Source organism: Lytechinus pictus, chromosome 8 (genome assembly GCF_037042905.1).
Source record: "Lytechinus pictus isolate F3 Inbred chromosome 8, Lp3.0, whole genome shotgun sequence".
NCBI lineage: Eukaryota > Metazoa > Echinodermata > Echinoidea > Temnopleuroida > Toxopneustidae > Lytechinus > Lytechinus pictus.
Window position 1 is genome coordinate 22,226,035 of NC_087252.1, and position 9,912 is coordinate 22,235,946.

The following is a 9,912-nucleotide window of genomic DNA, read 5'->3' on the forward strand; positions in this document are numbered from 1 at the left end:
TGTCTCATAGTGCCTTAAATTCATGATTTGTACCAATTAATGTACAAATCGCCATATAATGTATCATAGATAAAAATATTTTAAGTGTTGACATCTTGGTCATGTCATAGACCAGAATTGTCTAAGTATTGACACTTTGGTCATTCATGGTATGAAATATATTCTAAGTGTAGACACTGTGGTCATTTCATAGATCAAAATTTTCTAAGTCTAGACATTTTGGCCATTTCATGGAATGAACAATATTCAAAGTGTAGACACTTTGGTCATTTACATGTATGGTATAATAATATTCTAAGTATAGACACTGTGTACATTTCATAGACCAGAATTTTCTAAGTATTGACACTTTGGTCATTTCATGGTATGAAAAATATTCTAAGTATAGACACTGTGGTCATTTCATAGATCAACATTTTCTAAGTATAGACACTTTGGTCATTTAAGGTATAATAATATTCTAAGTATAGACACTGTGTACATTTCATAGACCAGAATTTTCTAAGTATTGACACTTTGGTCATTTCATGGTATGGAAAATATTCTAAGTATAGACACTGTGGTCATTGTATAGACCAAAATCTTTCTAAGTATAGACACTTTGGTCATTTTGTATTACTATATGGATATATATTATTGTTGTGAATGAAATTATTTATGCTTACTAATTTTCAAGTATGATAGTCTTGTTGGTGTCACTAGTCCCCCTACCCCCCCCCCATCATCATAACCAGATGTTCCAGGTGCTGAGGAAAGTGACAGAGAATGGCAATGTGATGAACTTATTGATGATCATTCGATGGCATTAGACAGAACATAAAGCAATTTATGATGAGATGATCATTCATTTAGGCCATCATGGAGGCCGATTATCTTTGATGATGATGAGCAGAGGAAAAACCAGGATTGAAGTACTTAGATGCCCCACCCCTCTCTAACTCCTTCCTAGTGCACCATCATGCTTAATTTATTTAATGTTTACCTATGTAAGAGATACTAGAGTTTCGAATCTGAAAGAAATGGTCCAGGTTAAACACAGAAAGTTGGTTCTTAGTAAAGATTTCTCTTGCATAGTTTCTGGGAGATAGCATCTCTGAGGCCAGTTACTATAAGCGACGGTGATTGGAAAGTTTAGTAGGCATGGACCGACAGAGTGGTCGTGTTTACATGATTGTGGCCAGTTATTTGAGTTCAGGTTTCGCCCAGGAGGGGAGTGTTGGAGTTGGTCTGGTTTTGAGACAATTGGAATTTTATATTAAAGGAAAGGTTGTGTTGTGCGCTGGTCGCATTAACATGTTTTAGGAAATTGTATGGGAAAAGAAGAGATAAAACTAACTAAGAAACTAGGATGGACTTGTTTGGAAGACCGCGAGATATAATAACAGGCCTACTCGGAGATAAGCTATGGTATGAATGAATTTGAAATAGAAAGTAAGGAATGTGAAATTAATCTAATGTACCTTAGGCTTATAGAATTTTCACTTCTCTTGGGGTGAACCAGTTTACTATGTCGGATTGTCCTGAGCTCAATGTAAATAGATGTATAAACGTTGAAATGTAGCAGACTACAAACAGCAATTTTATATTATTAAAGTTCAAGTTACATGTTATTACAAAGCATTCTTAGATTAATTTATTGCAGCACTGCCTGACCAATAGTAGTTAAGGTAAATGATGATGGAAGCCGTGTCATGAGACAGTCACGAGACAAGATTGAGAGTAAATTATTTAGCCAAAGTTTGCTTGATGCAAATGACCCTTTTAAGCCATCGAACCTTGCTTGGAATGGGAGAAGTACGAGACTGTAAAAGCGAGAGGCTAAGACAGTGCAATGAGAGGCCCGATACGAGTTGAGAATGGCTGCTTATACATGGCCAGTCTAGTGCATGTGCGAGAAATTGTCAAAGTACGGAGCATGTGGTTTACGTGCATTGATTAATAGTACACGTGTGTATGACGAGAGCAAGTTGCAGAGATGAGAGAAAGACTGAGATGAATTCAAGTCAATTATTACAAATTATACCAATTAATTTAGTACAGAATATTTACCAAGAAGTCTTGAATTGTCTCTTGCTCAGTTTAAATGAAGCTTGTTGCACTTAAAACGGACATCTTGGTGAATTTTCTCTCCAGTCTTGTAGAGCTCAACGGATGAGCGGCCTGAGATTGTAGTTTGAAAGCATGGTCTGGGGAAAATGAGTTAAAGGCCCAGGTACGCAAAACTCTTAGCCAATCAGTGGTATGCATTTCTGTCACGTGTGCATTATGATTGATTGGAATTCTCGCTCTTGTTTAAGTCTTGTACTACTACGTCACTTGATTTTATGACGTAGTTTAACTTTCAAATTGGGATCAACTGAATACTCCTCAGTTGATCCAGGGGTCATGTCCCTCTAAAAACATGTGGTGGCAGCAAATACTTTTAGAGTCGTAGAGAGAGAGCCCTTGGGGTGGCCCGCGTCACATTGGTGGCTAAGCGGTGGGATGGCTAAATAATGTTTAATACTTCCTTTTAGTCATGTTTGAATATTAGAATTAGCATTGGTCAGGCATTGCTTTACAGTAGACAAATACTAGCAGTAGAATTAAGATTTACTTAACTATTTTTCTATATACTATATATATATATATTAGACTTGAAGTCTAAATAAGGCACAAATAAGAAAATTTTATTTCTATACAATGTACGAGACACACTTGACTAGCAAAATGCTATATAAAAAAAATATTTGGAAACAAATATTAAAAGAAAGAGAAAATTATTTTCTCTTTCATCTAGGTCATAATGGACTTAGAAAATACAAATATTCCTGCAAATCCTCAAACTGAGAACGCGAGTAGAGACGACAGTCCAAAGCGTTGGGTTAATGATGTGGCTGACCCGGAGGTGGTAGTTCGTGTTGGAGAATTTGGTGACTCCATTCCAGTAGAGGGTCGACGAGAGTACACGTCACAGGAGTTCAGACTAAATACTCAGTATGTGGACAGTACAGACCCTACGGAAGTGGTTGGACGCCCAAGTGGAATATCCTCACGAAGAGATGTACTACCCGAGAAGTTTGGTGGTAAAATGCCATGGCAGGATTATCAACGCCATTTTGATGTTTGCATGAATCTGAATGGCTGGAATGATTTAGAAGCAGGACAGTACTTGGCTACTAGACTTCACGGTCCAGCACTGAAAGTACTTAGTAGTTTTGCTGTGAATGAGAGGATTACTTACAGCAAATTGGCAAATCGGCTGGAGCAAAGATTTGGTCCTGGAGAAAACTCTGAAAACTTCCTCATCGAATTAAGAATGAGAAGACGTCGTAAGGATGAATCTCTGCAGGAGCTGGGGCAAAGCATCCGTGATTTGACAGGACTTGCTTATCCAGAATTAAACAGCGATGCAAGAGAACGCTTGGCTAGAGGGCATTTTTCTGATGCGATTGAAGAGCATGAAATCCGTGGAGGAATATTCCGAGCACACCCTAGCACTCTTGATGGAGCTATCCGTGCTGCCCTCGCGACAGAGTCTTTCATGAAGTCAGAGAGAGTGAGAGATCGCTTTAAGCCAACCCGTCAGATTCGTTCAATGGAGAGCAAGGTTGAACCAGTCCCTGTAGACGGAAATACAAAGAGAGAGATTCAAGAATTAAAGTCAAATTTGCAACAACTTACGACAATGATTGAGAAGTTGGCAGTGAAACCTATAGTTTGTTATTTCTGCCAAGCACCAGGACACATTGTGAGAGATTGCCCTAACAAAAACCGAGCTCAGGGAAACGACAACAGGCCTTCCCAGTGGGCCATGGGACGGCCACGCCCGCAAAATGGTCCCAGGGCATAAATGATTACTTGGAAGTGACTTTGCCTAATGCAATTTGTACCATAAATGAAATTCAAATTGGCATGTTTGTTCCCATTAGAATTTTTGGAGTTACGGTGTTATTTCTTATTGATACGGGAGCCATGGTTACCGTTTTGAATAATCAAGTGTACAGAAGACTGTCGGAAGTCAAAACCGAATTACAGTCAACTCATGTTAAGCTACAGCAAGCAGATGGTACGCCTATAAGAGTACATGGAAGTCTCAACACAGAAGTGGAAATTGGTAGCACCCATCTAGAGGCTGAACTTGTGGTAGCTGACATTGAGAATGAAGGCATTCTTGGATTAGATGTTCTTACAATGACTGGAAGTATTATCGATTGTGACAAATTTGAGATGAACTGCAGAGGGGAGCTAATTCATTGTATTAGGAAGGGTGAATGTTCCCAAGTGAGACATGTTGATGTAGCCAAAGAAGTACCGGAATTTCTGAATGATTTACTGAGTAGATCAAAGACGAACATTGACAAGTCAGATCAACCTAAACTAGTCAAACTGCTGACAGAGTATGAAGATGTATTTAGCAAGGGCGATCATGATCTGGGGAGGACAGACAAGATTACCCATTCGATACATACAACCTGCGCAGCCCCTATCAGACAACGACCTAGACGCCCACCCATGGGACAGAGGGAGGAGATTGAGAAGCAGGTGCAAGATATGTTAGACAGAGGCATAATCAAAGCATCGGCAAGCCCATGGTCGTCGCCCATAGTATTGATAAAAAAGATGGCTCTAAGAGGTTTTGTGTGGATTACAGAGAATTGAATAAACAAACAGTCCGAGACTCTTTTCCCCTTCCAAGAATTGATGAGTCAATTGATTGCCTAGCAGGTTTTGCGAAATATTTTTGCACTTTGGATTTAGCAGCTGGTTATTGGCAAGTACCACTTGATGATGATGCAAAACTCAAATCAGCTTTTGTGGTGCCGGGTGGACTCTTTCAATTCGAGGTGATGCCATTTGGACTGTGTAATGCCCCTTCAACCTTTGAGCGTCTAATGGAAACCGTACTAGTTGGACTCCAGTGGAAAAGTGTACTAATCTATCTGGACGATGTAATAGTATTTGGTTCAACAGTGGAAGAGGTAGTAGAGAGATTAGAGGTTGTATTCATTCGACTTAGAGAGGCAAAGTTGAAATTGAAGCCCAGGAAATGTCACCTTTTTCAACTTGAAGTCTTATACCTTGGTCATGTGGTGTCGTCGAAGGGAGTGAGCACAGACCCATCTAAAACGGAGGCAGTAAGAAATTGGCCTACCCCAACTTCTGTCACAGATGTGAGAAGCTTCCTTGGGTTAGCATCCTACTATCGCCGATTCATCCACAAATTCTCTGATGTAGCCAAACCTATGACAGAACTAACTAGGAAGGATAAACCTTTTATCTGGACGGAGCAATGTGAAGCTGCTTTCCAAGCGCTAAAACTTAAACTGACCACTGCACCAATCTTGGCATATCCACGCATAGGGAAAGGATTCCTGTTAGACACTGATGCAAGCAAAGATGCAATTGGAGCTGTGCTTTCGCAGGAGGAGGATGGAAGAGAAAGAGTAGTTGGGTATGCCAGCACAACTCTCAGCAAAGCAGAGCAGAATTATTGTGTGACGAGGAGAGAGCTGCTTGCTATAGTCTACTTCCTAAAACATTTCAGACCTTATTTATATGGTCAAGACGTGACAGTTCGTACTGATCATGGAGCATTGAGATGGCTGTTAAACTTCAAAAACCCAGAGGGACAATTAGCACGTTGGTTAGAGGTTATTAGTCAGTATAAACTCACCCTCGTGCACCGGGCAGGAAGACAACACTGCAATGCTGATGGACTGTCACGCTGCCCTTGCCGTCAATGTGGACAAGCTGAAGATGTCTGTAATAATGAATAAGGAAATTCATTGATTAGCTTCTTGAGATATTGTGTATTTTATGAATTCATGTTTCCAATTTGTATGTGTGAATATATAGGTGGTTTACCATGTTAACTTTACTTGGACTCTATATATGTATTATATTTTAGAATAAGAATGTTAATATATCCCCTTCGCTGAGGACAGCGAATTTTGAAAGGCGGGGGTAATGTGACGGTTTTTGCCCCCCCCCCCCCTTAAAAAAAAATCTCATGACGAACTATGCTGTTATGAAATGCTTTTATTGTAAATGATTATGTAAAGATGTCATGTTGAGTTGTCACCCTGTTATTATAAAATGAAGAATTAGTACTTACCTCTGATATTTTCAAGTAATAATGTATTTCACGGAAGCTGGCTGTTTGTCAAACAAGTTTTCGCAATCATCATTTTATACGTCCTGTGATAGTTAGGGTTGGAATTGATTGTGACGTCATAGTGGTATTGGCCTTTGGTCGGCAGACTATGAGTGACGCGCATGCATTGTGACGTCATAGAAGTTTCACGTTGGGCGGGGTATTTTTGACCAATCAGGGGACAGGATTTTGGGGTATAAATATGGGGCGGGAGGCACAAATTCGGCACAACTTGTTCCAGTCGCCATCTTGAAAGGTCACGGTCATCTCCATCTGTAAACAATTTTCTTTTCTTCTCAATTTCAATCTTGAACATCTCACACTGTAAGTAATCCTTTATCATGATTCTATAGGAGAAAGAAATATGAGATTGATGTAGACTGCTTCCTAAAATTGATTTTAAAGAATTTATAGGATGAAAGAAAGATTTTGTGAAGGAAAAATTGATTCTTGAACCCTGGATTTTAAAATGAGGGTTTTGTAAGAAATTTCATTCAAGAGGTACTTTAATATCTAATGAAGATAATTTAAATGATCTATTAAGTGTATGTTGAGATAATTTAAACTGAATTGTTGTATTGTTTTTGTCATTAGATTGGAACAATGGTGAAAATTTTCTAAGTGCCACTATTTTGGCCTTTTAGTCGAAAATTTTCTAAGTGTCACTATTTTGGCCTTTTAGTCGAAAATTTTCTAAGTGTCACTATTTTGGCCTTTTAGTCGAAAATTTTCTAAGTGTCACTATTTTGGTTCTCTTACTTGGGACATGGATAGAAAACAATCACTCACTGCATTCATTGTATGTAATTATTTATTATAGAATCAACAACTAAATACAAGATGATTCCAGCACCAGTTACGTGTAGGGTCTGGGACCCTGGCATTGTTAACAAATATCTCTGGCTTTAATTATTATAGATCTTGAACATTGAATTTATTATTTACTCTTAGTCTTTTGGCTAAGCCCTGAAGTTGAGTGTGTCTCATAGTGCCTTAAATTCATGATTTGTACCACTTAATGTACAAATCGCCATATAATGTATCATAGATAAAAATATTTTAAGTGTTGACATCTTGGTCATGTCATAGACCAGAATTGTCTAAGTATTGACACTTTGGTCATTCATGGTATGAAATATATTCTAAGTGTAGACACTGTGGTCATTTCATAGATCAAAATTTTCTAAGTCTAGACATTTTGGCCATTTCATGGAATGAACAATATTCAAAGTGTAGACACTTTGGTCATTTACATGTATGGTATAATAATATTCTAAGTATAGACACTGTGTACATTTCATAGACCAGAATTTTCTAAGTATTGACACTTTGGTCATTTCATGGTATGAAAAATATTCTAAGTATAGACACTGTGGTCATTTCATAGATCAACATTTTCTAAGTATAGACACTTTGGTCATTTAAGGTATAATAATATTCTAAGTATAGACACTGTGTACATTTCATAGACCAGAATTTTCTAAGTATTGACACTTTGGTCATTTCATGGTATGGAAAATATTCTAAGTATAGACACTGTGGTCATTGTATAGACCAAAATCTTTCTAAGTATAGACACTTTGGTCATTTTGTATTACTATATGGATATATATTATTGTTGTGAATGAAATTATTTATGCTTACTAATTTTCAAGTATGATAGTCTTGTTGGTGTCACTAGTCCCCCTACCCCCCCCCCCCCATCATCATAACCAGATGTTCCAGGTGCTGAGGAAAGTGACAGAGAATGGCAATGTGATGAACTTATTGATGATCATTCGATGGCATTAGACAGAACATAAAGCAATTTATGATGAGATGATCATTCATTTAGGCCATCATGGAGGCCGATTATCTTTGATGATGATGAGCAGAGGAAAAACCAGGATTGAAGTACTTAGATGCCCCACCCCTCTCTAACTCCTTCCTAGTGCACCATCATGCTTAATTTATTTAATGTTTACCTATGTAAGAGATACTAGAGTTTCGAATCTGAAAGAAATGGTCCAGGTTAAACACAGAAAGTTGGTTCTTAGTAAAGATTTCTCTTGCATAGTTTCTGGGAGATAGCATCTCTGAGGCCAGTTACTATAAGCGACGGTGATTGGAAAGTTTAGTAGGCATGGACCGACAGAGTGGTCGTGTTTACATGATTGTGGCCAGTTATTTGAGTTCAGGTTTCGCCCAGGAGGGGAGTGTTGGAGTTGGTCTGGTTTTGAGACAATTGGAATTTTATATTAAAGGAAAGGTTGTGTTGTGCGCTGGTCGCATTAACATGTTTTAGGAAATTGTATGGGAAAAGAAGAGATAAAACTAACTAAGAAACTAGGATGGACTTGTTTGGAAGACCGCGAGATATAATAACAGGCCTACTCGGAGATAAGCTATGGTATGAATGAATTTGAAATAGAAAGTAAGGAATGTGAAATTAATCTAATGTACCTTAGGCTTATAGAATTTTCACTTCTCTTGGGGTGAACCAGTTTACTATGTCGGATTGTCCTGAGCTCAATGTAAATAGATGTATAAACGTTGAAATGTAGCAGACTACAAACAGCAATTTTATATTATTAAAGTTCAAGTTACATGTTATTACAAAGCATTCTTAGATTAATTTATTGCAGCACTGCCTGACCAATAGTAGTTAAGGTAAATGATGATGGAAGCCGTGTCATGAGACAGTCACGAGACAAGATTGAGAGTAAATTATTTAGCCAAAGTTTGCTTGATGCAAATGACCCTTTTAAGCCATCGAACCTTGCTTGGAATGGGAGAAGTACGAGACTGTAAAAGCGAGAGGCTAAGACAGTGCAATGAGAGGCCCGATACGAGTTGAGAATGGCTGCTTATACATGGCCAGTCTAGTGCATGTGCGAGAAATTGTCAAAGTACGGAGCATGTGGTTTACGTGCATTGATTAATAGTACACGTGTGTATGACGAGAGCAAGTTGCAGAGATGAGAGAAAGACTGAGATGAATTCAAGTCAATTATTACAAATTATACCAATTAATTTAGTACAGAATATTTACCAAGAAGTCTTGAATTGTCTCTTGCTCAGTTTAAATGAAGCTTGTTGCACTTAAAACGGACATCTTGGTGAATTTTCTCTCCAGTCTTGTAGAGCTCAACGGATGAGCGGCCTGAGATTGTAGTTTGAAAGCATGGTCTGGGGAAAATGAGTTAAAGGCCCAGGTACGCAAAACTCTTAGCCAATCAGTGGTATGCATTTCTGTCACGTGTGCATTATGATTGATTGGAATTCTCGCTCTTGTTTAAGTCTTGTACTACTACGTCACTTGATTTTATGACGTAGTTTAACTTTCAAATTGGGATCAACTGAATACTCCTCAGTTGATCCAGGGGTCATGTCCCTCTAAAAACATGTGGTGGCAGCAAATACTTTTAGAGTTGTAGAGAGAGAGCCCTTGGGGTGGCCCGCGTCACAATATCTAGGGAAGATATGAAAGCATCTATTGGTGCTTATTTGTGCTCTTTTTGACATGAAAACAATTGATTGGAGCAGGTAGAAATTAATTGATGGTCACGATAGTGAACATGGATGTTGACTATTAATTTATCTTTCTGGAATCTCCTGAATGGATACTATTATTTAATTACTGTATCTATGAAATTGAATAATTTATGCATTTTATATTATGAATTTATTTCTGACTTGATGACAATATTTAGGCAGTCCTTTTAAGGACTCTTGACAGTCTGGATATTCAATCAAATTATCTAGTCAGAGAAATTAAATTACTGCATTGATAAAAT

General features: G+C 38.1%; 1 long non-coding RNA gene across 1 annotated transcript; it reads right to left on the minus strand.

The window, feature by feature from the left end:
- Window positions 1–2,773: 2,773 nt before the first annotated feature.
- Window positions 2,774–9,572, minus strand: LOC135155102 (uncharacterized). The gene is made up of 3 exons (XR_010294461.1): window positions 9,168–9,572; window positions 5,657–5,743; window positions 2,774–3,602 (listed from the first exon to the last, which is right to left on the minus strand). It is a non-coding gene; the product is annotated as an uncharacterized LOC135155102 (long non-coding RNA).
- Between the last annotated feature and the right edge of the window lie 340 nt (window positions 9,573–9,912).